At 38.2% G+C, this 27,986-nt stretch overlaps 1 long non-coding RNA gene and 1 other non-coding gene across 2 annotated transcripts in view; one reads left to right on the top strand and one right to left on the bottom strand.

The window, feature by feature from the left end:
* LOC133266858 (uncharacterized) overlaps positions 1 to 27,986 on the bottom strand; it is a 392,292-nt gene that overhangs the window by 140,512 nt on the left and 223,794 nt on the right. The window lies entirely within an intron of this gene.
* On the top strand, positions 12,096 to 12,168 carry TRNAK-CUU (transfer RNA lysine (anticodon CUU)). Its single transcript has one exon. It is a non-coding gene; the product is annotated as a tRNA-Lys (tRNA).

The raw sequence follows: 27,986 nt of genomic DNA, 5'->3' as shown, positions 1-27,986 counted from the left end.
CTCTCATTTCGTGTAGCTGGTACAAATCTATTGTTTGCACTTGGGAGGCAGACCATATGAAAAAAGTGTCAATTTTTCCAGTGGTGGAAATGAAAAAAGAGGTAGCTCTCCGGAAGCCCGTGTCCTTCGGCTGGTCCGAATGCAGTGGGTTATCTCAATTGATTGTTCACAGTTAGTTACAGATTGATCTCCTCTTTCTCTCCCCCCTTCCCACTACTGCACCTGACTAGTCCTTATGAGTTACCCGGAAGGACACGGGCTTCCAGGTGGGACTCGTTTCTTGGCCAGTGGTGTTGTGTTCTCTTCCCCTGTTATTTTCTCTTATCATTCGATCCTCCTTCCCATTCTTCTGGGAGCAGGGAAGGGGAGAATCCCGGGGCGGGGGGGCTCGACTGCTGTCAGCCTGGCACCACTCACTGGGAGTGAGTGAACAAGTTGCCTGACTGGGTTTAAACCATGACATCTGAAAGTGGCTGTGGGCCTATTTTTGCCTATGGTTTATCTAAATGCAAATTGGAATTGTCAATTGAATTTTGAGTATTTCTCTCAAAATTTATAAGAAAGTTGATAAATTAGATTATTGGTTTTCATTCTTTTATATCACAGCTGTAAGTATGGGTAGTGTTACATGAAAATTTTAAACATGAATAATTCTATCCCATATTTGTATGTATAACATTTGTTTTAGGAAGAAAGAATATTCTGGATGTTATGGCTGGTTATCATGGTAGACAAGGGGTAACGGGTTCAAACTTAAACAGGGGAAGTTTAGGTTGGGTATAAGGAAGTTCTTACTGTAAAGGTGGTGAAGCACTGGAATGGGCTGTCCAAAGAAGTTGTGAATGCTCCATCCCTGGCGGTGTTCAAGGCCAGGTTGGACGAAGCCTTGGGTGATATGGTTTAGTGTGAGGTGTCCCTGCCCATGGAAGGGGTGTTGGAACTAGATGATCTTAAGGTCCTTTCCAACCCTAACTATTCTATAATTCTATAGCAACAGACAATAAGACTGCCAAACCAAAACTGGTAGTAATGGTTTCTCAGTATAAAATATAGTGTAGTTAATCAAGCTAATAGAAGTCACGCTTAAGGAAGCACGGTGAGCAACATTAGTGTTAAATAATGTTTCAGTTAACATAAATTTAACTACTAGGAAAAGACAAAAAGGGAGCTTCACATATTTATTTCCAACCCTTTCATTAAAAGCAGCGTTCATTTACTGCTTCTGTGGGTTGTTAAAATCAAAAATATTTAATCATGACATTATAGGGATATAATTTTTAGAGCTATAGATGTTGAAAATTGGTAATATTTACTAAAGAAAATACTTTTTGTCTGATACATCCTCTTGTTATGACTTTTGACTAGCAATGAAAAGTAGCACAAATTTCAAAATTGTCAATACTGTTATGAAAATATAAAGTCGTGATTATGAAGACAAGGGCGGTATTATACCATACTGCATCAGTACCTCACATTACTGGATGTAGTGTAATAAATAATTAATTAAATTTTGACATTTTCAAGGTACAACATTAATAGCCAAAGATGAATATGTTGTAAGAAAATACGCACAATGGTGGAGATCATCAAAATGACAGATTCTAGCGATTGTCATGGTATTCTGACTCATGTTGTAAAGTTCAGTCAGTTGCACTGAGCTCAGGGCTCCTGTTGTTTCACAGAAATGAAACATCACAGAATAGCTAATTCTGTGTGGCAAATTGCCAGGTTTCAGGCTGTACCTCTGACATTAATTATTGCCATTATCCCAGACAGAAAATGACCTAAGCACCTCAGTTAGGACTGAGCAAGGATTAGATGTGTCACATTATGAGGTTACAATTTGTACAGTTATTAGCAGGGTAGTACCTCAGGGAGCTGAGGTGGGTAATTTTGCGCTACTGCAGAGAAGTATGAGATTTCCTACTGTGGAATCACACTGTCTTGGACAGCACTAACTAACATTTTTAATAAGGTTGTATAATGAAAATTTGCACTTCAAACTGATTTTCAAAGTTCCTTAGTCCAAAGCCACCTCCCTTCAGCAGCAATTAACTGTGATTATCCTTTCCAGTGGCATGGTAACATCATACAGAGTCAGTACCTGATTATTAGATGGTATAGGAAAACACAATCAGATATGAAATTTTAATATTGCCACATACATGTTATTAATTCTTGTCTGCATTACTTTTTTATGTTTTAATAGGCATTTTTCAGAGTTCCAAACTGTGTAATGTGTTTAATGGTTAAACTCAATCATCATTCACCTGTCTTAAAGTCTTATTGAACTGTAGTTTCCTTGAGTTTCCAAATACACTTGTACATGATTTAGAAGTTGAAGAAAATGTTTACCTGGTACTTTGCCAGTTTAATAAGCTTGAAGAAATTGTTCAATCTTGAGAGGAAAAAATTATGAAGTTCAAGTTTATGTTAAAAAGATACAGTCTGAAAAAAAGAGTTTGAAAATGGTATTTTTTTTTTCTGTCTTGAAAAGCTACAGTTTGGACAATTATAGTCACAGGACATTAGTTTCCCCACAAATGTCAACAGCCAATCAAGATCTTTAAACGTGACAGGAAATGAAGAAGAGGTTTTTGATTAGAGGAGACACAGAGAGACAGAAATTGAAACATCCCTATATCTCTGTTTTCCACTGCACACACAGAAAGGTGATATAACACTTTTTTAATGATCTCCTTCCTTTGCCAATTCAAAGCACAGTCCCTGAATTAACAATCTTAAGTGGTTAAACTTCAAACTTCCAGCATGCAAATCTAATAGAAAAAAACAAAACAAAACAAAACCCCAAAAAAACCATACCAAAATAAACCCCAAACAGGGTGGGGTTCCTGCTTGTAAAGTTAGGAAAAGCATGACTGAAGTGGTGTTTTCCAACATACATTCAGCTTTATCTAGCTCTTCATGATGCAATTTTTTGGCACCTTGTGATTTAAAATATTTTTTTATCTGTCTTAGACCTTGATCTTTGTATTCTTCCTCAACTGTTTTTAAGAAAGCAATGTCTTCTCTCACACACATGCACTAAATAAGAGCTTATATTAAAGTCTTAATGTTACACAACAAAGAAAAAAGGAGATGATACTTAAAATTTGGACTACTTCTTAAGTAGCAACTTATATTACTCTCTAAAGTACAGCAGTAAGTGTTTATTTCCACCTAACAGTTGATATTTGCTTTTGATCACCAAATAGGGAATCTGGTTTATTTAATTTAAAAAATAAGTAAAATTATTTACTGTTAAATGCTGGAAGCTAGAATGTTTCACTGAGATTTAAAAAGGGGAGAAACTTTGAAAATACTATTAAATTGGTCCACAATCAGTTGTCTTGTAGCAGGCACATTATTCAGTGAAATGTTTGCAGTATGCAGGTAACTTTGTGCGGGGGGGGGAGGATGGGGGTGGGGAGGGGGGCTGTGTTTTTTGTTTGCTGTGGTTTTTGTTTTTTTTTTTTTTCTTTCAAGGATTAATAATATGTTGGGGATTTGGAAAATTAATTTTGCAGTGAACAATAGTATTAAGAAGTTTATATGAATTTCCAAAATTAAATTCTTCTAATTATCATCATTTTTAAGAAGGTTTTGGAAAAGAACATTGTAGTGTCTGGATTATTCTTCTCAACAGGCAGAGTTAAAATTAAAATTCAGTTATTTATTTAGCTTTATCTTTTAAAGAGCTGAAATGCAAAAAGGTCCTTATGCCACCTCTGTCAAAGGCTGGAATTTTCCCATAGCCATGACTGAAATGTATTGTCTCCTGAGAATGTTGCATATTAGTATGGATCACACACATTTCAAACTTCTCTGGTAATCTAACTCTGAACTTATATCAGTTTATTTGCTTTAGGTCCATAGGATGGGTAATAATGAAATCTATATATGTGTTTAATAAAGTGCTACAGACTTCTTTTGATCTCCAAAAATCTGAAAAATCTGATGTCAATATTTGGGTCTGGATCAAAGCAGTGAAATACAAACTCATCTGTACTACAATTGCATGGGCTTCTGGACTCCATATAGGATGAATCCAGAACCTAACTATAAAATTGAATGGTACTTAGAATGGTATTCATAGCAGACAGCAGAACTTAGAATGCTTTTTGATTTTTTTTGTTAAATATAATTGTAGCAGAATAGAATATATCATGGGTATCATCTGTGTTCTTGTAGCTGCAAATAATTTGATCATCTAACATTTCGTGTCTTTCAGAAGCAGTCACTGCTGAGAAAGTTAACCTCACTTGCAGCACGTTCTGGTCTTGCAGAGAAGCTTGCATGGAGATATCTAGAGGTCTTCTCATACTGCTGGGAATTTTATTGTTCTCTTCAGCATTACCGCCTTGAAGTTTTGTATGTGTTCTATCAGTCTGCCTGATCAAGAAACACATTTATGATGACAGTCATCACAGTAAAATGTTTGTTGATAAGTAATACTATTGAGGGTACTTACACCTTCTCCATCTGTGTTGATGTTTTCATTCATTTAGTAGGAATTTTAAATGGTACTTGAAAATTATAAACTGCAATGCTTACTACAGACTGAAATGTTTTATAGCTATTGTCTGTATTTCTATAACCACAACTAAATAGAAATCTTATTGCTAGCTGGTGCTTTTTTTACATCCTAGGAATTCCCTTACCAGAATTAAACTAAGGCTGCATTGCAGAGCATATTTAAACTTCTGTGCTGATTATATGGGAAACATTAGCTATGTTTATTGCTGCTGACATATGTTTAGGTACACATTAATTTTATTTTTTTATTTTTATAACAAATACAGATGTGTTTATTTTTTAAGAAAAGCAATTGTAGAAAAAAATGCAGGTCTGTTTTCGTCTGTCACAATTACCACTGATAAACTGGCAAATGGCCCAGGAGAAGGTCACAGGCTTCCATTCTGTATCAACCTTATTTCATCACACAGAAGAAATTACAACCAGGGAAGCTCAGTCAAGGTAATGACACTCTTCACAAAAATCAGAATATTTATATTTAAAAAAACTTCATTAGCTACCCCAGTTCAGATCAAGAGAAGCCCTATGCTCAACAACTGCTTTCCTTTCTTGGAGCTTAAAGATGTGGTATAATTAGATGGATTTAACAAATTGCTCCATTTTGTCACATAGTTTAGGTTTCAAATGCCTATTATAATATACACAACTCAAAACCCAGCAGATGCATCATTGCACAGCCAAAGTTTTAGGCAGTAAGCAAATGTAGTTAGCTGCCCAGAACCATGGGGAGCTGCTGTTCAGTTCACAATCAGAGTACAACATACCAGAAACAACAGCATATGTAATTTTAAGTACAAATAAATGACGTATAAAAAAAAATTCACAGTTCTGTCATACAGAACAAAAATAACTGTGATGCCTTTTGAACGGCTGAGAACTAGTTAACACTGCATAAACTTAAGCATTCATTAGTTCACGGTGTCTAAATCAACAAGAAACTTAATGGTGTTCAACCATTGACCTCATTATCCACTTCCATGTTTTTCATAGACTATCTGGAATGTTTAATATTATCAACTTCTTTTTGTTCCTTACTGCAGGATTTGGGGGTTTTACCCATCTGTTTTTTAACGGGTTTGGGGGAGTGTTTTTAGTGTTTGAAGCCTATTGAGAATTTCCTCTCAACCTCTCAATTACTGCTTGAGAACAATAATTGAACATGACATCAGTGACAGAGCTGACTTATCTGTGCTCCTTTGGGATAATTTTAAACCAGAAACTGTTGCATAATGTTCGCTTGTAGGTTGCAGAAAATGGTTATGAGTACATTTTCCCATCAGACATATGGAGCAAGGGGACACAGGGAAAAGAGGAGGGATGTGGTACTGGTCTCTTTTCACCTAAGTAGGAAAGGCCTGAGTACACAGACAAAAAAAAAAAGCAGCAAAAAAAGAAAAGCACTGTAGGCAAGGAGTAACTCTTATCACAGTATCACAGTATCACAGTATGCTAGAGATTGGAAGGGACCTCGAAAGATCATCTAGTCCAATCCCCTGCCGGAGCAGGAACACCTAGATAAGGTTACACAGGAATGTGTCCAGGCGGGTTTTGAACGTCTCCAGGGAAGGAGACTCCACAACCTCCCTGGGCAGCCTGTTCCAGTGTTCTGCCACCCTCACTGAGAAGAAGTTTCTTCTCAAGTGTAAGTGGAACCTCTTGTGTTCCAGTTTGTACCCATTACCCCTTGTCCTATCATTGTTTGCCACTGAGTAGAGCCTGGCTCCATCCTCGTGACACTCCCCCTTTATATATTTATAGACACTTATAAGGTCACCCCTCAGTCTCCTCTTCTCTAAACTATAGAGACCCAGCTCCCTCAGTCTTTCCTCATAAGGGAGATGCTCCACTCCCTTAATCATCTTCGTTGCCCTGCGCTGGACTCTCTCCAGCAACTCCCTGTCCTTCTTGAACTGAGGGGCCCAGAACTGGACACAATATTCCAGATGCGGTCTCACCAGGGCAGAGTAGAGGGGAAGGAGGACCTCCCTCGACCTACTAACCACCCCCCTTCTAATACACCCCAGGATGCCATTGGCCTTCTTAGCCACAAGGGCACAGTGTTGGCTCATGGTCATCCTGTCGTCCACTAGGACCCCCAGGTCCCTCTCCCCTACACTGCTCTCTAACAGGTCGTTCCCCAACCTATACTGGAACCTGGGGTTGTTCCTGCCCAGATGCAGGACTCTACACTTTCCCTTGTTATATTTCATCAAGTTATTCCCTGCCCAACTCTCCAGCCTGTCCGGGTCTCGCTGGATGGCAGCACAGCCTTCTGGCGTGTCAGCCACGCCTCCCAGTTTAGCGTCATCAGCAAACTTGCTGATAGTACACTCAATTCCCTCATCTAAATCATTGATGAATATATTAAATAATACCGGTCCCAGTACTGACCCTTGAGGCACTCCACTAGTTACAGGCCTCCAACTAGACTCAGCCCCATAGACTACAACTCTCTGGCTTCTCTCCTTCAGTCAGTTCGCAGTCCACCTCACTACCTGATCATCCAGTCCACACTTCCTCAATTTAGCTGTGAGGATGCTGTGGGAGACTGTGTCAAATGCTTTGCTGAAGTCAAGGTAGACCACATCCACCGCTCTGCCATCATCCATCCACTGTGTTATTTCCTCATAAAAGGCTAAGAGATTGGTCAAACATGATTTCCCCTTGGTGAAGCCATGTTGACTGCCCCTCATAACCTTCTTATCCTTGATATGCCTTAAGATGGCATATGCCTTATGTCCCTACAGATGCTGAGAACCCAGCTTTAGTGCAGCACTGGACAGACCTAGGATGAGTTTTCCCATGGCATGCTGCATAGATCTTGTCCGTGCAGAGGTTCTGCCTCCCTCCCACACCATGGTGCTTTTTACCTTGTATAAAAACCAAAACTATGCATCTTCTCTCACCGCACTGGAGTGCTACCTCTGTCCCAGTATCCATAGATCGAAGAAGGTGCTACTGAACATTCCCTACAGGTTGTCGCCATTTAGATCCAGAAGGTAACTCAGCACCAGGCAGCTGTCCACTCACCATCCCCTCCGCCCCCTTCTGGGCAGGACCGTGAGGACAATTGAAAGAACACAAACCCCATGGGTTGAGATAAGAACAATTTAATAACCAAAATAAATATAGCGATAACAGAGTACCAATAATATTAGGAAACAGTAAGAGAAGAAATGAAAGCTCAGAAAACACAAGAGGTGCCCAATACAATTGCTCACCACCTGCTGACCAATACCCAGCCCAACTCAAGCAGCGATCAATCCCTTTTGGGTAACTACCCCCATTTATATACTGGGCATGATGTGCAGTGGTATGGAATACCATTTTGGCTAGTTTGGGTCAGGTGTCCTGTCTCTACTCCCTCTCAGCTTCTTGTGCCCCTTCTCACTGTCAGTGCATGAGAGACTGAGAAGTCCTTGATTGGGGAAAGTGCTACTTAGCCACAACTAAAACATCCGTGTGTTATTAGCACTGTTCTGTCTAAAGCAAAAAACACAACGCTGCACCAGCTACTAACAAGGAGAAAAATAGCTGCTACAGCCAAAATCAGACACAGGGTCACTAACTCCTTGAATACAATGTTTTCACAAAGGCTCCCAGTACATGCAGATTGAAACACTACTTATTTTCAAAGCTGTTGCAAACACAGAGGTTCTGCTAATCTGTGTTCCATGTGGAACATCTGTACATTAATCTGAAGTATACAACTATCTGATCAGTAGTAGCAGGTGGAAAAAATAAACCAGCTAAATTATAATGTGATGGTACAAATACATTGCTCACTTAAAGGAAAAGAAAACCTTCAATATAAACCAAGACAAGAATATTTAGTAAGCATATAAATATAGAAAGGTGCAGAAGAATTCTGAAAAATAAATGCTGCTTTAAAATGCATGAAAATCCAGACCATTTACTCATATTAGAATTCTAACACTATTAGTTGGTCACAGCTTCAGCAATGTGTGAAACAACTTCAGATAAATTTCAATCAGCAAAACAACAGCTTGAAGTCAAGCTTCAGGTTTTAAGAGATTAGAAGTCTTCCTATATTTGTTTTTTTTTCCTTCACTGTACAATTACTGAGGTTGTGCATGTATAAAGCTGTAAATGAATACTTGGTATAAGTGATCATTTTCTTATTCCCTAAATGTGCTGCAATGACATGGCAAGGACTGAACAAAACAAAAAACAAAATAAAACAAACAAAAAAAAAACCCAAATTTTTATTTTTTTGTAGTGAGCATTCCCTCTGTGCATTCTGCCCTTTCACAGCAACTTAACAACTGCTTTTCTGAAAAGCCTTTCAGAAGTACTTCTGAAGGTTTATGGAGAAATCAAAGCTATGGCTCTGGAAATTATATATCCTACCAATTCTATATATTTTTTCCTACCACTCTAGGAAGTAAAGAACCCCACCTTTGTATTTATGGATTCTGAAAGATTCATACATTGCATCTGTTTGGAATAACTTTATCTCATATTCTACCACTTGTAGAATTTATGCAAGAAAAAAATTGTAATATGTGTGGTACATTTTCCAACTTCAGTTACACATGATGTCCCAGCATAAACAAAACCACCTACATTATTCCTGACAGTTCACGAACTAAAAGTTCGTAAAGGTTTCATTAAAGGGTTCATATACTTGAAAACCCTCATTTTATTTTCGTATTCTTGTATGAAATATGGATGAATAGATCACATGGGGACATAGTGCAGTTTAGGAGACAATAAGAGGAAGATTATTAGTGACAGCGGTCACATAGCTAATAGCACTTTGCAGAGGTAAAACACAACTATATTTTAACATACAACTGATGTCGTTACATCTCAGTTCTGACCTTCATTGAGTACTGGTGGCATTTCTTAAAATGCTTAGAACAATTTATTACTCATTTGTTAATGCTAAGTATTAAAGTGCTACTTTAAGTCTGCACATCATATTACATCTTACACATAGCTAATAGAGAAAAAGATGAGGCTCAAGTGAAATTTGTCAACTTTACTAACTTTATTAATCTGGAAATTATCAAGATGTTACATGCAATTGAAGTCAACACAACTTCTTAAACTATTTCTAATCTATTCCACTTGGTAAAGGGCATAAATTAATCCTTTAGAGCTCATCTATATTTAGGGTATCACAGCATTGTTTTAAATAAAAGTTAAAGAGTTAGAAAAAAACAGTTTCTCAACATTGTGCCAGATTTTAGACAGTTTAATTCCATTTCCAGCACCTTTAGTTTATTCCATTTCCAAATTTAAGTTCATTATTCTATATTGACACAAAATCCTAGCCTGAAAGCTACCATATATGGTTTTGCATAATTTCTTCTACTTTCTTGCGAAACAGAGATAAAATAAATGTGCTTAACACACCAGATTAGCCAATTAGGTCTTGTATATTTTAAGGTACTAGGTTTTAAAATGTCCTTACCTGCATGCTGATACCACTGTAAACACACCAATAGACAAAGTTTCTGTTCAGTACCTCCACCTGAGAATAGTTTACATATATCAGCTGCTCTGATCTCCAGAGTCATCCACTGTCTCAACAGCTTTCTGGCCAGCAGAAGCTTATCTAGGTGAGCACTCTTGGGAGATTTAAAGAACGTCCAATGGTGAGAAACAGTTATAATCAGAACCCACCCCACATACATACACAAGCAACTTTTGTATAGGTTTCAAAAATGTTCTCATTCTTACCATGAAACATTAAGAATGGGACAGAAATAGTTACATTTTGTGTCTCCCATTTTCTCACTAGCTATAGAAACCTGTGGACAAGATCAGACCTCTGGTTCAGAAACCTACTTGTGCCTGGGTCAGTTTTACTAACACTAAATGTACTTTTCAGTCCCATATGTAAACAGCCCTGCCTCTGATAGTCTTCACAAATTTCTCAGCCCTAGGTTTTTAAGCATGCCTTCTATCGTTTGTTACCTCTGCCATTTCTTTTCTTATTCGAGGAATGTTTATTCCCAATCAGCACCCTGTAAGCTGATTCTCCCATCCATGACCAAGTGTTTAGTGAACTGACTTTTTGCTCTGATCACATAATTTAAGATTAAAAACCTCTCTCTGAACTTTAAAGGTTAAAAAAATCCATTTTCTGATGAATATGCATTAAGTGTATTTTTGGTAAAATGGGTACACAAAAGCAATTCACAAATCAGCAGTGTTCATAAATTAGTTACATAACGTGTTAATCAAGATTTCCTGAAGATTCATAATCTTCATGCAGTCTTCCAGCAAGTTAACAATTTCCTCAATGATGGCCAGAACTGCATATAATTTTTTTATAAGATATTTTAGGAGATAATCGTTTCTTATTTCTGTACATACCCTTATTTATCTACCTGCAACTAAAGTGAAACCTGACACCTGGCAGCTTCTTCAAACAGACATAGTGGAAACTAAGTGGGAGGTCAGCAGAATTGTCAGGAACAAGGAGCGAGACGGCAGTGGGAGATCCTTTTCAGTAGCTATAGCAGACTCCAATGGCACAGCCTGGTGATGTTATGTAAAGTCATCATTAAGCTCCAAAAATTTACAGCAGTGCAGTTTCAAAGAAAAGATTAAGAGGTTACATGACTAAAAAGATAAAAGAATAAAACACTTATTAATACTTCCTTTCTCCTGCCATGGCCCTTGCAACTCAAACATATGGTCCAATACATTGCTGCGTGTTGGGCAGCCTGGTATTGACACTTATGGTAACTGTAAAGTGCCCTCCTGCCGTACTGTTAAGCCCTTTATGACATTTCTTTATCTGCAATTCTTCATTTAATTCTCATTCTTCAAATGAGAATCCACATTTTTAGGGCATGTACAGTGCTGTCTATACATCATTATATATATCGTTGTCCTGGGTTCAGCAGTAGCAGTCATGTTTTTTCCTTTGTGTTAACTGGTGCAGTGCTGTGTTTTGACTTCTAGTTTTGAGAACAGCGTTGGTGAAGCCGATGTTTTCGGTTGTTGCTAAGTGATGTTTACCCTGACCAAGGACTTTGTGAGGCTCATGCTCTGCCAGGGAGGAGGGGAAGCTGTGAGGAAGCAGAGACGGGGCGCCTGACCCGGGCTAGCCGGGGAGGTATTCCATACCACAGCACGTCATGCCCGGGGTGGGGGGTAACTAGGAGTTGCCCGGAAGGACAGGGGCTTCCGGGTGGAACTCGTTTTCTTGGCCGGTGGTATCGTATTCTCTTCCCTTGTTATTTTCCCTTATCATTGTTTTAGCTGATAGTAGCGGTGGTGATTTGTTGCTGGACTGTTCTTGTCTCAACCCGTAGGAGTTGCACTCTCTCGATCCTCCTCCCCGTTCCTCCGGGAGCGGGGAAGGGGAGAGCCCCGGTGCAGGGAGGGGGGGGGGAGACGAACACGGACCTTGATTGTTGTCAGCTTGGCACCACTCACTGGGAGTGAGTGAACAAGTTACCTGACTGGGTTTAAACCACGACAGTTCTTTTTGGAAAAGCCCCAAGACCTCTAATCATTCGCTTTACCGGGTAAAACTGCCCCACGGCCCGAGTGCCAGCTATCCTGAGGGAAACTGAGCCCGGCTAGCTCAGTCGGTAGAGCATGAGACTCTTAATCTCAGGGTCGTGGGTTCGAGCCCCACGTTGGGCGCCAAAAAGAACTGTCGTGGTTTAAACCCAGTCAGGTAACTTGTTCACTCACTCCCAGTGAGTGGTGCCAAGCTGACAACAATCAAGGTCCGTGTTCGTCTCCCCCCCCCCTCCCTGCACCGGGGCTCTCCCCTTCCCCGCTCCCGGAGGAACGGGGAGGAGGATCGAGAGAGTGCAACTCCTACGGGTTGAGACAAGAACAGTCCAGCAACAAATCACCACCGCTACTATCAGCTAAAACAATGATAAGGGAAAATAACAAGGGAAGAGAATACGATACCACCGGCCAAGAAAACGAGTTCCACCCGGAAGCCCCTGTCCTTCCGGGCAACTCCTAGTTACCCCCCACCCCGGGCATGACGTGCTGTGGTATGGAATACCTCCCCGGCTAGCCCGGGTCAGGCGCCCCGTCTCTGCTTCCTCACAGCTTCCCCTCCTCCCTGGCAGAGCATGAGCCTCACAAAGTCCTTGGTCAGGGTAAACATCACTTAGCAACAACCGAAAACATCGGCTTCACCAACGCTGTTCTCAAAACTAGAAGTCAAAACACAGCACTGCACCAGTTAACACAAAGGAAAAAAACATGACTGCTACTGCTGAACCCAGGACAATCGTAAAAATCTGAACATGCACAAGTCCATGGGTCTTGATGAGATCCATCCGTGGGTCCTGAAGGAGCTGGCAAATGAAGTTGCAAAGCCGCTGGCCATCATATTTGAAAAATCATGGCAGTCAGGTGAAGTTCCTGATGACTGGAAAAAGGGAAATATAACCCCCATTATCAAGAAGGGGAAAATGGATGACCCAGGGAACTACAGAGCAGTCAGTCTCACCTCTGTGCCTGGCAAAATCTTGGAGCAGATTCTCCTGGAAGGCATGCTAAGGCACATGAAAATCAACAAGGTGCTTGGTGACAGCCAGCATGGCTTCACTAAGGGGAAATCCTGCCTGACCAATTTGGTGGCCTTCTATGATGGGGCTACAGAACTGATGGACAGGGGTAGAGCAGTTGATGTCATCTACCTGCACTTGTGCAAAGTATTCAACACTGTCCCACACGACATCCTTGTCTCTAAATTGGAGAGACATCAATTTGAGGGATGGACCACTCGGTAGATAAAGAACTGGCTGGATGGCCGCACGCAAAGAGTTGTGGTCAATGGCTCAGTGTCCAGCTGGAGACCAGTAACGAATGGTGTCCCTCGGGCCTCGGGGATCGGTGTGGGGACCGGTCTTGTTTAACATCTTCATCGCTGACAGGGACAGTGGGATTGAGTGCACCCTCAGCAAGTTTGCTGATGACACCAAGCTGTGTGGTTCTGTTGATACCCTGGAGGGAAGGAATGCCATCCAGAGGGACCTTGACATGCTTGTGAGGTGGGCTGATGCCAACCTCATGAATTTTAACCATGCCAAGTGCAAGGTCCTACACCTGGGTGGGAGCAATGCCAGGCACAGCTACAGGGTGGGCAGAGAAGAGATTCAGAGCAGCCCTGCAGAGAAGGACTTGGGGGTGTTGGTTGATGAGAAAATGAATATGAGCCGGCTTCAGTGTGCGCTTGCAGCCCAGAAAGCCAACTGTATCCGGGGCTGCATCAAAAGGAATGTGACCAGGAGGTCGAAGGAGATGATCCTGCCCCTCTACTCTGCTCCTGTGAGACCTTACCTGGAGTATTGTGCACAGTTCTGGTGCCCTCAACACTAAAAGGACATGGAACTGTTGGAACAAGTCCAGAGAAGGGCCACGAGGATGATGAGGGGACTGGAGCACCTCCCATATGAAGACAGGCTGAGGAAGTTGGGGCTGTTCAGCCTGGAGAAGAGAAGGCTGTGTGGAGACCTCATAGCAGCCTTCCAGTATCTGAAGGGGGACTATAGGGATGCTGGAGAGGGACTCTTCATTAGAGACTGTAGTGACAGGACAAGGGGTAATGGGTTCAAACTTAAACAGGGGAAGTTTAGCTTGGATATAAGAAGGAAATTCTTTCCTGTTAGGGTGGTGAGGCACTGGAATAGGTTGCCCAGGGAGGTTGTGAATGCTCCATCCCTGGCAGTGTTCAAGGCCAGGTTGGAGGAGGCCTTGGGTGATATGATTTAGCATAAGGTGTCCCTGCCCACGGCAGGGGGGTTGGAACTAGATGATCTTAAGGTCCTTTCCAACCCTAACGATTCTATGATTCTATGAAGTCTGTCAGCCTCAATTTACCTATTTAAAGATCTCATTTCCTCAACTCATGAACAAATGTTGACAGAACTTGTACAGTGTGCTGGCTCAGTTCTACAAGTACTATTGCATCTTTGCAATCAGTATTTTTAAATGTGATAAGTCCTAACTGACACCAAGCTTACTAGAGACTAATGAAGTTCTTTGCCTCCACTGAAATTTTTCACTGTTATCACTGCAGTTGTATTGGCACGATGTTTAGAAAGGTGAACAAAACCCCAGCAAACTGTAATAAACGTGTTAAGATAGCAGAGTCTCACATATGTAAAAATATTTATGTTTTCTTAAAATGGGGAGTAATTCTTTCACTCTAATTCTTTAGAAATATTTCTTTCCTGCACTAATTATTATGTGTTACTGATGACATTTTTGAATGGGTCTGGGAAACTGCTTTTATTTGTTTTATACATTCTAGTGACAATAATACTTGCATGAGCCTTATCTTCCCAAAGTGTCTAAATGTGTATATGTTCATAATTAATATGATAATTAATATTTCAGGGCAAAACTCTGCATTCAAGTAGACTCATTTCTCCAGAGTGTATTACGACATACTACTTTAAAGGGGTAATATCATAATAGATTCCCTGTGGTAAGCTGAGATAACTCAAATTCATATCTTTCAGTCTGCATAAAATGTGAACTCTGTAAAGAATATTTAAAATATTAAATTAATTAAACAGAAGAGACTAAACTTAACCTATGGATGCAATGCTGAAATCAATATAACAATAAAGGTCAGAGCTTAGAACAAAATAGTGCGTTTCTAATGGAAAGATATTTTTCCATTTCAGATCTTTCTAAAGACTGAATCTATTTATATGTTTGGTCACAGCTGAAATCCTTCTAAAATTCATTTCAGGAGGTATGAGAGTGTGCTGAAGCTTGTCGCTGATTGTATAATGTTTGGTGAAATTTGATTGGGTAGGATCATTCCTGATTATGTGAGAACAGAGCAGAGTAATTTTAAACAAATGGTCTGGAAATATGATGACCCTAGTTGCATCTCTGATTTGTCATACAATGAAACGAACATGATAACAGCTGGTGCTGTTTCAGTACTTGTGCTTTTGATTTCATCTCTGTTCAATGAGTATGAAAAGAAGTAAAAATTCGATAAGGATCACTTAATTAGAATATGATGACTAAAAGGAGGTTGTCTATTAATATTTTTGGAAAGTCAGAGGTGAAATTCTATTTCTACTTTGTACCACACTTTAAGAATATTTTCAAGAAGAGTTGTTTTGCTTATTCAAATACTCCTACATGAGAATTTAAACAACGACACAATTTTCTTAGCAATTAAACTGTGCAAATAAGATATTATTGTAGGTTTGGGGGCTTTGTTTGTTCATTTTAGGACGGAGTTTATAAATTTTTTTTTTTTTCCCTCCACATTCATATACATAAAGCTATTGCTGTTTGCTTGCTGCAGAGCACCAGGGCTTACTACAAAGGATCCCAGACAAAATGAAGTTGTTTTCAGTTGCCACTGTTGAACTTGCTGGTTTTCAGTTTGTGAAGCTTTTCTTACTGGCTATTTCTGTTTATTTTGCGTACAGTCAGTTAAAAAAAGAAAAGAATTTTCTGTAGCACCCACAGGAAATGAGGTCAAATCACTACTTCATTTTAGCTTAGACAGAAATGAAATTTTTTTTCATTCCATTCCATTTCTGTATATGCTGTAGATTACAGTATGTACAAACAGATGTAGGAGACTGTGGTGATCCACAGTAACTACATCATAAATGAGTCCGCAAGAGTTATGAAATATTACACAACTATTTAAATATAGTAGGAGGATAGGCATAAGTTTGTCATGTCTGGATTATGGTTTTGGTTTATATACCTCCATTTCTAGTAGTAGTCTGTGTGAGTTGCTGAAAACGTAAGCAATTCTGTTACTGTTATATGACATTTTATAGTTTTTCTTTGAAAATCCTCTGTGAACAAGATTTAAAAATAATATTTGTCACGTTTTGCAATGTTTTTAAGGAAAACTTTTATTCATAGAGTACAAGTATTCTGAGAATCAGTATAAATTGCTGTGACTTGTTTTCTGCTGAATCCTTAGATTTCCTTTTATAAGCTGTTGTACTGCATGCTTTCACTTTAAAACTCTTGAAATCCTTTGCCTCAGGTCAACTGTATTTCAAACTTTTTGTTGCTTAATCTTTACCAGAAATAGACCAGGTGAAGATTATTCACTCAAATGAGGACTGAATCTGCTTTCTTCATGCTCATAATCTATCTGGATTCACTTACCCAGATTTTACTAGCAAGCCTTACTGATATAAATGATCACAACAAATAATATCAAGGGAATAAGACTTCATCTTAACTTCTTGTTCTTCCATTGGCCTTAATGATATCATCATTTTCTAGGTTTCTTCTCATTTCTATGGCCAAGTTTGGATTTTGGAAACTATTTCTTCAAAAATTTTCCTTCCTTGCCTCAATAACAGCACAATATTTTATATTATAAAATAATATAATGAAGAATTATGAAGAGTCTACATACAATTCAGTCAATTGATCTTGATGTTGAACAGCGAAGCAGAACTATCCAAGCTATAGCTGATATGATTTTGTAAAGGCTTACAACAGTGTGTAACACTGGAGAATGTGACAAATCACATTGGGAAGGAATATAACTTATGGGATTCTGTGTAGAGGCCAATAAACTCAGCACATCAGAATTTTATTGTATTTCCCTGCATTTTCTGTTTTGGAAATAGCTATCATGGAGCCAGCCAATTGCTCTGCTGGTACAGACATGCAGCAAATTATCGCAAAATAATTCAAATGGCAGATTAATTTGAGAGGACTCCAAATTGTTTTTGTATAATTTACAGAGAGACTGCACTTCTTGAAAAAGTTAATTGTCATAAAACATATGGTCAGATTCTGTTACAAAAGTCTAGAGTCCAATGATATTATGCTGACTGTGCTTCACTTCTCTAAGCATTTGATTAACTTCAGTATGAACAAAAGGACATAAATGTGGCTTTTTTTTTTCATAAGTTTAAAGATGACAACTGTTAATAATATTTCCCATGCAGTCTTAAGGCAGTAAGTGTATTTTCTGAACCCCAGATACTTAGTTTTACAGTAATTGAATAACATGAGTGACAGCTGTAGTCAGTAAAAGAAATGCCATCAGAGACAAGCTCCAACTTTAACAATTAAATTTTTTTATGATGAAGCAAAATTCCCACTGTTGACAATAAATTTGAAGTAGACTGGCAATTATTTAAAATGGTAATGAAATAAATCTTGCTGGCAGATCACTTCTTTTTATTTTCCCAGCTGCAGATTGTGCAAAGTTTAAAAAGTAATGTGGTTTTGCCCGATTCTGTAAGTATAGATTAGTTTCTTCCTAGACTGTTTTAATATAGTAACTGATGTCAAAGATAAGCTTTTACTCAAGAAGATCTTTCAGTTGATACAGCTTTAGTTGAATTTACAGGAACAACTCTCATGTTAAATGTATTTTGTTAAATGTATTTTGCTTCTATTAAATATAATTCCACCGAAGACATGGAAATACACAACTGGTAATAGTGAGAGTTGATGCAAGTGTTGGTGAGTCCAGTTTTTCTCTCAGTACAATATTTAAAGAAAAAGCATTTTGTTTTGCATCTGGGGGCATTAGAGAATGACAGTTTAGTGTCAACAGGGTAGACATATTTCAGAAAGAATAGTGAGATAGAAACGCAATAATGAAAACATTTCATACTGAAAAGTGTAACTCAGAGGTATTTTTATACAAATAATCAACAAAAAATAATGTGGAGGGTTTGTATAATTTTCTATTGCTTGCCTGCTTTTCTAAATTAATGAAATTAATTTTAAGATGTTACTTAGAAGTTTGATCAGAAGCAAACATGAAGCAACATCAGAATTTAAAATTAATTAGTGATGGGAAGGGGGTATAAGAATGAATTTCAAAAGCTTTTATGTTAACTTCATCTAAATTTAGTTCTATCAGATTTTGAGAGTGAATTTAGGGAAGTACCATTATTTGTCTTACAAAAATTTCCTTAAGCAGCATAACACAGTGATTATTCTATGATTTCATATATGTAGCTAATAGGTGAATTTTATGACCAGTGTCCTCGAATGTCCAGATTGTGGACCAGTTGCTTTCTTCTTTGTGGAAACCTAAACATGCTATGGATGGTAACAAATGTCATGGCACATACATGGACAACTTCCTCAAGATGGAGCCGGGAAGAGATGAGGCATTCCCTGAACCTTTGAATTCAAATGCACTCCTTGATCTCACATGGCTAATAAAAGAGATAGTACAATGCTCAACTCACCTGGAAAATATGACTTCTTTGCATGTTAAAATGTCTACCACAAAGTGGTAATCCCTATATATAGCTTTAATCCCTATATTAATGACACATCCTGGCTCACCATACTGCAAAGGACATGACAGCTAGTAGATTTAAACATTCAGGGAACTGTGACATTAATGAGACAATGAAGTCTGACAAAAATTGTTTAAAAAAGATCTTGCTTATCTAGTTGATTGATTTAATGTAATTTCTGTTGCTTTAAATATTCATAACATAAAATATATTATTTATTTTGGTAATCTCATAAAAGATGGATGCCTACTCTAGCTTCAAAAATTTTCATTGTCTTCTGCAAGTGTAGAATTTCAGAAAGTCTTTGTTATTTTCTTTTTGAATTGCTGGAAATACTTCTTTTTTCTCATTTTATCAAAATTATAGTTAGACTACCAATATATCATTTACTAAAACACACTTTTGGTGACAACAGCCTTTTAAAAAAGACTTTTAAGAAACTTCTAAATTATTATGTTGACAGAAAATCTTCTCAATAATGTAAAAGTTCTTATTATTTTTAATTTCTTGTTAATTTTTTTTTTTTAATTTGTTACTATTTGCAACTCACACTAGTTTGCGATTCTTCGGTGAAGATATTCTGCAGACGTCATTGCTTCCCCAGTCTTTTTTCTCTTGTCTTTGTAATACATAAATACATGTGCACATAAATACACGTGCACCTAAATAGTGAAGAGATACCAAGGATGAGTATCTTGACAATCAGGTTGTCCAATGTACTATGGGATAGATTACTGAAAAGCTTTTTGGTCAGGGTTTGAAAGTGAAACACCCGTGTCGATGCAAAACTGAAGTCGGGCTTTTTAGGTCTGTGTCTCTATGGACCCACTAGCTCGGGCATAACACCCAGGTGATACAGCTATGTGGTTTACACTTCTTCATATATTTTTCTAGGGCTGCATCTTATGGTATAGATATACCTTGCGCACTTTCTCACACTGAATCTGAGAACTTAGCTTTTAGGGTACAGCTCCCATCTTTTAGCATGCTATTCTTTAGCTTTTTTTTTTTTTTAAATACCAAAAAGCTAAAACACAAACATACTTAAAACACAACAAAAATAACTGTCTCTTTCTTAGTGTTTCTTTTGAAGATTCTTTTAGTCTATGGGAATAATATATTGATTTTAACACATTATTAACAGGGGAAAGTGAAATTCAAACTGTAGCGTTTATGCATCAATCACTTCTTGTAGTGAATCTACTTCACTACAGAATTTTAAGACACAAAGTCTACACTTTCTGGAGTGTATTTAAGGAATGTAGAACATAATGGGAGACAGTGATTTGTTGAGGTTTTAGCTAGTTTGTTTTGTTTTTTTTTTTGTTTAGGTGCTATTCAAGCTGCTCTGGGCAAAGTTTCATTATCAACAGTGAATAAATAAGTTTCTAGAAGCAAGCGGATACCTAAAGCATTGGAGTGCAAATTTAAAAGGAATGAAATATTATACAGAAGAGAACATTCTTAGCCCCAAATCACTCTAGAATTTGTCTCTGCTAAATTTTTTCTTCAGGCTATAGTATTTCCCTTTTATGGGCACAAAACTAATACTGAGAAGTAAAAAGAAATCCATAAAAAAAAAAAAAACCTCATAAAATATCATTCCTTTAAATCTCACAACAGCAACTCTTTTACCAAGAGGAATTTGATCTAGTGTCTTCAATTTAATTCAGAAGATATCTTCCATTTTGGTTTTGTTTCATTACAAACCCTGTCTACTACTAAACAATTCTTGTAAGACATGTCATTTTAGATACGATAAGCAGCTTCCTCTCTCTCAAGATGGTCTTATTTTCCTGTTTATCTCATCTCAAGACTGTCAGTACACTGAGTGGGATTTCTGCATCTATTTCCAGTAGAAGGAATAGTCTGCTTTAATGTTTTCCTTGGGAGTGGGAGATTTAGGAGATATTCGTTAGAAGGGTATTTAGTACAGTATTATACTGTAAAATACTTCTAAAATTATGGCTTGCTTCAGTGTTTTTGCCATCCTCTGTTCAGAACACTAGATTTTTAAAGACAGCTGTCTTGGTTCAAAACATAATAATGAAGAAATGCAACTTCAACCAAAAAAAAAAAAATTAGAAGTTCATCAAATGTTACTAATATTAGGTTTTTTAATACTGAAAGAAAATTTTACAGAAATGGTCATTATTAATATTGTTATGATTGCAATGTGAAAGTGCCATTTATAACTGGTATAGGTACAGTAAAAATAAAAAAAGTCAGTCACCCTGAGGTGACAGGTTCACAGTTACACCTGGGCATGATCTTTAGTCCCATGATAAATGCGTGCAACTTGAGCTGCTTTGATCTGGGAGATGAATTACCCAGAATTACATCACTAACACTATTGGGCAGCAATCTGCACAAGTTACAGACAAGCAGATGTCATAATCTGTGTTCTAGGTTAACCTGCGGTAACTAATTGTGTTAATTTGACTGATGAAATAATTTCAGTCTATCAAACAAGACAGAAAAAAATTACACTATTTTTCTGCCTTTTTTTTTTCCTGGACTTTTTTTTGCTTTTGAAAGCAAAGAAACAATAAATAACAGAATTTACCACCTAGGGTTGAAAGGGATCAAAACTGTTGCTTTTTGCCCTTAACAGGTCTTATATGAACTCCTTTTCTGGTAGGTAAAAAACAAGGTGGTTTGTTGGGTTTTTGCTTGTTTGTGTCTTTTGTTTTGTTGCTGTTTGTTGGTTTTTTGGCCTTTTTTCCCTTTCTGACTATGGAAGAATCTCCAGTGTCAGCTTGGTAGTTAGTCACTTGAAAACACTAGTTGAACACTTAGGCAGACAGTATGAGACATAAAAACATAGTTACCTGAAATACGACATGATCTGTAATTTGTGGAATACATTTTTTGGGTTTATTGTGATAAAAAGGGTCTTACTAAGTCAGCTTGTTGTATGGAAAATGGCCCTTCCACGCCACTAACTTATGTTCAGTTTCTTTTTTTTTTTAAGATTAGGGAAATAACTCCCTGCCATAATAAATATACAGCCAGCTTGTACTGTTATCTCGTCATGTCAAATCATTTTAACATTGCCATATTTTATTTTTTCTGTATTTTATTTGAATATTTCACAGTATTTATCAGCAATTTTTAAATGCCTATTCAACCCAAATATAAACAATCCAAAATTAAAAACACTGGCTCTCCAGCTGGCAGTACTATGAATTGTAATGTCACTACCGAACATACTAAACTTTCACACAATTACTGTAGCTCAAAATAGAATCCTGAAGAATCTTCCACTGTAGTCTTCCTCAAATCTGCCTTTTTGTTTTCACTGGAAGTCTTGGTCCACACAACTGTCTACAGTTCTTAATTCAATCTGGCCGTACTGGCCCTATGATTTGAGTCAGAGATAGTTGGGCACAGAGTAGTTTCAAAAAATGATGCTTCCTTATAGTTTATTTTTTAATTTGTTTGAATGATGCGTGTTGTCCCACAATCACCGTGTTAAAGATATTAATTTAAAATAATAAACCAAGTAAGAAACAAACTAAATTTCATAATGGAAAGGAGTTATTCAGATTTTAATACTGATGTCAGTAGATGGTTGGTCGTACAATCAAGCATTTTATCACAGAGAAATTAATCAATCGTTAGTTCTCCTCAAAATACAGTCTTACAAAGAAGAAATATTCCCTATTGTGTGAAATAATATTTCACTGGTCTATTAAAGGGTTGATCCACTTTAAAACCTTACTAATTCAAAGGGTTGATAATTTTTAAATTTCTCTACAGGACATTTATGGCATGTTTCAAAGCCCATGGGAAAAAAATATATATATGTTCGTAAGCTTTGAATTAAGCTTCAGAACTCCTCAATTCTTTGACAGAAAAGACTGGTTTATGAAAGAAACCGAGATTGCAAAGCCAGCTATAGATACTCTGGTTGCCAATAGAATCACTTTCAATGCCAAAACTAAATAGCAGTCAAATGATTTGAGAAGTTCCTGAAGGTAATGTCATGACGCCAATAACCTGACATGAAGAAGCAAGCCAGATTTCAGAAAAATGTGTACTGTAGCAAAGGCTGATAACTACCAGCTGCACTATATGAAAAGATATGAGTCATTAGACTCATCATGAAAAATATTGGCAAATTTTCATCTCTTTAGAAACAGGCTGATATCACAATGCTATCCTCTCAGGTTTGGTTTTAACAGGATGGAAGCATTGCAGAAGAGATAAAAATATTAATCCCAAAACCACTCTAAAATTTGGACTATGAGGAATGTGAAGTCAGCATAGAAATGTAGTGTATAATGTTGACTTGACCAGCAGTGTTGCACTGCTTGCATACAGAAGAGATGAGGGTAGTGGGTTAGTCTTATATTCAAAACTGGTAACTCACACACTTCTTTTGATAACAGAGCATCTGTCCATCCTGTAAGGATCTGATAATAGAGATGTTGCTGAACTAACAGGAATTCCATGCAAGGCTTGTACTTCCATCCTGTTTCCTAATGCCCAGGAGAGTATCTTCTTGAATACCACCTTCCCAAATTTTTTAACGCACTTAGCTTATTGTAGTTGGGAATCATGAAAACAGCAACAGTTCATCTGGTATCATCACCTGGTCAGCAGGTCAAGGGAGTTGGTGCTCCCTGTCTGCTCTCATGAGACCCCACCTGGAGTATCACATTCAGTTTTGGGGTCCCTACTACAAGACAGACATGGACCTGGTACAGCAAGTCCAGAACTAGGCTACAAAAATGATTAGAGGGCTAGAGCACCTCTTTTATGAAGAAAGACTGAGATAGTTGGGGCTATTTGACCTGGAGAAGGCTCCAGTGAAACCTTCCTGTGGCCTTTCCACAGGGGCTTCGAAGAAATATGGGGACAGACTTTTTACCAAAGCCTATAGTGACAGGACAAAGGACAGTGTTTTTAAACTAAAAGAAGGTAGGTTTAAATTGGACATAAGTAATAAATTCTTTACTATAAGGGTGGTGAAGTGCTGGAACAAGTTACTCACAGAAGCTGTGGATGCCCCAAACCTGGAAGTGTTTAAGGTCAGGTTGGATGGTGCTTTGAGCAACCTGGTCTAATGGAAGATGACTCTGCCCGTGGCAAGGGGAGTGGACTAGATGGTTTTTAAATGTCCCTTCCAATTCAAATCTTTCTTATTATATGTTAACCATGCTCAATTTTGTGTGAGAGACTAATTCTGCTGAACACAGCTCCTTTTCACTTTGTCTCCCATGCTTTTCCATAAAAATGGTTCCCCAAGAGGAAATGTGAATGAAGACAATTCTTTTCAAAGCCCTTTCTCTATCTAATTTCATCTATTGCATTTTCTCCTCTTCTGCTTATTGAAAAATTATAGGGAGCTTTGGCTTTATATCTTTCAAACAGGACTTTCTCAGACTTGTTGTCTATAATTTGACAACTAAGTGGGCTTGGTAATGCAGATTCAGTCTTGACAGATGCTTCTTGTGACATGGGAAATGTATTGTCATACAGATCACCACTCTTCAGATCAGAATATCTTCCAGCAGAAAGCAAGGCATTAGAAAGGATGCTGTGTTCCCAGGCTTAATTTTGGCATACATTAAAAGGCATGTCTAGAGCACACAATCTAACCCAGGAGGTGAAAATGCCCTCTGATCCTTCAGTAAAACTGTAGCCATGCCAAATCATTGGCATTTGTCATCTGAGTATGTTTTGGAGAAATGTGAACGCATCTGATGGGAAAGCTTAATTTGTCATATACAGAAACACAAAAATGGTTGAAAAATAACTACAAGGACACCCCATTCTCAATGAGGAAAAAAGATTGCAGGATAAATTTTAACTCAATCTAAAGTTAGGAAATGTCAGAAATAATTCTGAGATTTTAAATGAGCTTTAAAATGCCTTTGATTCTTAACTGACTGAAGGATGTTTCGCAAAGCCATTACCTAGTAGGGAAGGATAGGAAGCAATAGATAAAGCAGCAATTTTCATTGGATTGATTTCCTGCAGAATAGTGAAGCATATCAAAGCAAACTGTTTTAACTCTCTCTACCGACATGCTATTGGTTTGTGTATGGTAGGAACCTGTTATCTTGTTTGGCATGTTCTCCCACATCTCATGTGACTTTATTGGTGTTGACATTAGACAGTAACAGTGAAAGCCTCGCATGGTCACATACCAAGTGAAGAAAGAATGGAATCTGGGCCAACTCCTCTTCAAACATTGTGCATTGATGGTGTTGCATTCTGACACTTCCTTGAAATTTGTAAAAATGAATCCACAGACTTTATGGAACTGCTAAATATGGTGCAGGACTGCCACCTGGACAGGCAGTGGGGGGTCTCAAGCCAAGAACCCACTGCCATTCCCTGAAAAGGACAAAGAGAAGGTAAAAAGTAATGCTTCTGTACCTATAGAGGAGAACTTCATATTCCCTCAAGAGGTATTTTGGTTGTATACTTAAATCAAAAAATAAATAATAATAAAAAAAATCATATAAATGCCCTTTAAGCACAATATGTGTATTTTTTCTATAATTTATTTAGATTTCAGCGCATGTACAGAAGGAAAGCAGACCATGCGCTAATATCCATCATGAACATCTGCATCTCACTGCTGCCAGCAGTATGAAGCTGCCAGCCAAAATAACTTATTAACCAGCTTCAGAACACAAAAAGGCCTCTTGCCTAGTAGATACACCAAAATTTCTTCTAACCTCTGGGCTTCTTCACCACCAAACAGCAGGAACTTGAACAACTGATGCTTCACTGCTATCTCAAATATCCCCAACTCCTGTGCCCTGAAACTGCTTCAGTTTGGCAAAACAGCCAACCTACTTTCGCCCTTTTCTGTCTACCCCTCTAGAAAATAGGCCATCCCTCTGTTCTTTTACTGCTGGATGTCTGGAAAATTACTGGCTACATTTTGCTACATATATCTGTATTACAAATTATTTTATATCTGTTTTCCTATAGTAATACCTTTTTGTTTCCTATATTTGTAGATGCTCTATCTGCCTGGGAAAATAAATTATGCTGTCTCAGAATTTCCTCTCTCTTTTTCTATTTTCTGCTGAATAAATCCTTTAAGAAGATAGATAGAAAATATTTATAAGACAGAAAACTTTCAAAATAAGTTATAAGTGAATATTATTAAAGTAGAAAAATTCCTAATATAAATTGCATATGTCACATCTACACCAAACAAGAAATTCTCAAGAAAAATCTACTGCAGTGAGAGCTGAATAGACAAGTGACACACTAACAAACCACAAAAAATGAAAGTCATGAACACACAGAAATGAAAACACTACCCATGCATATCATGAAAATTTAGAAAGTAAAGTGAACGCAAGTAGGTAACTGAACATCATTTGGAAACAGAGACACTGGTGACGAAAAAAAACAAACCAAAAACAACATGACAAACTTTTAAACCTATGCTTTACTGATTCAAATTATGCGCTGAAGCACAAGAGCCACGATAGCCAAAATTATATGAACTGTAAATAGATATCACTGGGGTTCACCTAGGCTGTCAACTGTCCTGAACATCAATGGGCATTTGCAAATAATCTGTAAATCCAATTATTTCCACATTAAAAAAAACCCAAACCCTAACAAATTAATAGAATATGTGGGTAAACACATAAAGATTTTAAGAGCAAAATTACATCAAGTCAACAAAATGTGTTCTGAGTCATTTTGCCACTGTAGATCTTGCCTTTTATCTTACACTAAATTTCTGACTGGTCTGTTTTGTCATATCTAAATTGAAAATGTTTTTTCTTTAGGACCCCAACTGCCAGTAGTGGGACCATGGGCGTGAAGAGCCAGGGAGGCAGCAGGTGGGGAACTCTGAGCTCCTTCCTTTTAGAGAAGGGGAAGGTGTGGGAGGATGTCTTCTCCACAGGTTGGCCCTCTGAGAGGTTTCCCCTCTTGTAATCCCCCCTATTATTAATAATTCTCATTACATGTGGAGGTCATGGCATAGCTGAAAGCACATAACAGATTGGTTTCATGATCAATAATTCTACCATATTAATAATTCTATCATAAGCCATTATCATTAAGTACAATGAAAGAGAACCTCAGCCCAGGCTCCAAAGCGATAAACACTAAAACAGCAAATGCTGACTGCAAGTAAGGTGTGACATAACAAAACTCTAAGACCAAGCACAACAACTCTGAGAGCAAATAAATCAACTTTGTAATGAGTGACTGTTAATCCAAAACAGTGAGTGCTTTGTCGTGGTTTAAACTGAGTCAGCCATAAATCAGCCACGCAGTCTCTCTCTCACTCCCCTGCTTCTTTCCCTCCCCCAGCTCCTGGAGAGATGGGGAGGAGAATCTAAAAGAATGTAACTCCCACGGGTTGAAAGAACAGTTTAGTAACTAAGGTATAACACAAATCACTACTGCTACCACCAATAATAATAATGATAAAGGAAATAAAAAGGGAAGAGAATACAATGCCTCACCACCCGCTGACCGATACCTTGCCCCCCAGCAGTGAACTAGCCCTTCTAGGTAACTGTCCCCAGTTCTACATCTTGGGCATGACGTGCTCTGGTGTGGAATACCTCTTTGGTTAATTTGGGTCAGGTGTCCTGTCTCTACTTCCCCTCCTCCCTGGCAGAGCATGAGACTCACAAAGTCCTTGGTCAGACTAAACATTTGAGCAGTAACTAAAAACATCGGTGTTATCAGTGCTGTTCCCAGGCTGAACATGAAAAACACAGCCCTGCACCAGCTACTAAGGAGAAAAAATGACTGCTACTGCTGAACCCAGAACAGTGCTTATAACAAATTAGTTTTGTCACCCTCTGATCAGATCCATCATTATCTCAACCCTTCAAGCCCCACATTGGACACCACAAAAGACTGTCATGATCTAAGCCCAGCCGGTAACTCAGAACCACACAGCTGCTCACTCACAGTCTGCCTTCCTCTCTCACTGGGTGGGATGGGCAGGAGTATCAAAAGAATGTAAACCCCACAGGCTGAGTTTAGAACAGTCCAGTAACTAAAGTATTATATAAAACTACCACTACTACTAATAATAATGATAAGGGAAATAACAAGGGGAGAGAATATAAAACAAAAAGGGGAAAGGGAAAAAAACAATAAACACAAGTGATGCACAAGACAATTGCTCACCGCCTGCTGACCAATACCCAGACTCACCTGAACAGCAATTGGTCCCTTCTGGGTAACTCCACCCAGTTTATACATTAG

Source organism: Pezoporus flaviventris, unplaced genomic scaffold (genome assembly GCF_033815535.1).
Source record: "Pezoporus flaviventris isolate CSIRO_AGI_PZ_B2104156 unplaced genomic scaffold, CSIRO_AGI_Pfla_v1 ptg000007l, whole genome shotgun sequence".
Lineage (NCBI taxonomy): Eukaryota > Metazoa > Chordata > Aves > Psittaciformes > Psittacidae > Pezoporus > Pezoporus flaviventris.
This window is presented reverse-complemented; position numbering and strand designations above follow the sequence as displayed.